We start from the raw sequence: 350 nt of genomic DNA on the forward strand, positions 1-350 counted from the left end.
GGACGGAAATACTCCCGTCTATTCTGTCCAGTACGGCACGCGCTTGTCACAGGGGGGTGGCCAGCATCTGAGATATGGTTAACACATCTGAAGAACTAAATTTTTTTTTTTTAAAGATTTTTATTGGGGAACAGGGGGGATGGGAACAGTGCTGGGGAATTGGGGAAAGGGGAACAGACAAGTTGCTGTCATTTTGTTCTTCAATCTAGTTGTGGAGGATGTTGCTTCACTGGCCCAAGTTGGCACCATCATTGCGCTCTTCTCTGGTGAGGCAGAGCAGTCGCCGGCTTCTGGACGGCCGCTCACTGCGGCTGCTGGCCGCTCACGCTGGCTGCTGGCTACACACGGTA

This window comes from Hipposideros armiger, unplaced genomic scaffold, assembly GCF_001890085.2.
Source record: "Hipposideros armiger isolate ML-2016 unplaced genomic scaffold, ASM189008v1 scaffold_1, whole genome shotgun sequence".
NCBI classification, from domain to species: Eukaryota; Metazoa; Chordata; class Mammalia; order Chiroptera; family Hipposideridae; genus Hipposideros; species Hipposideros armiger.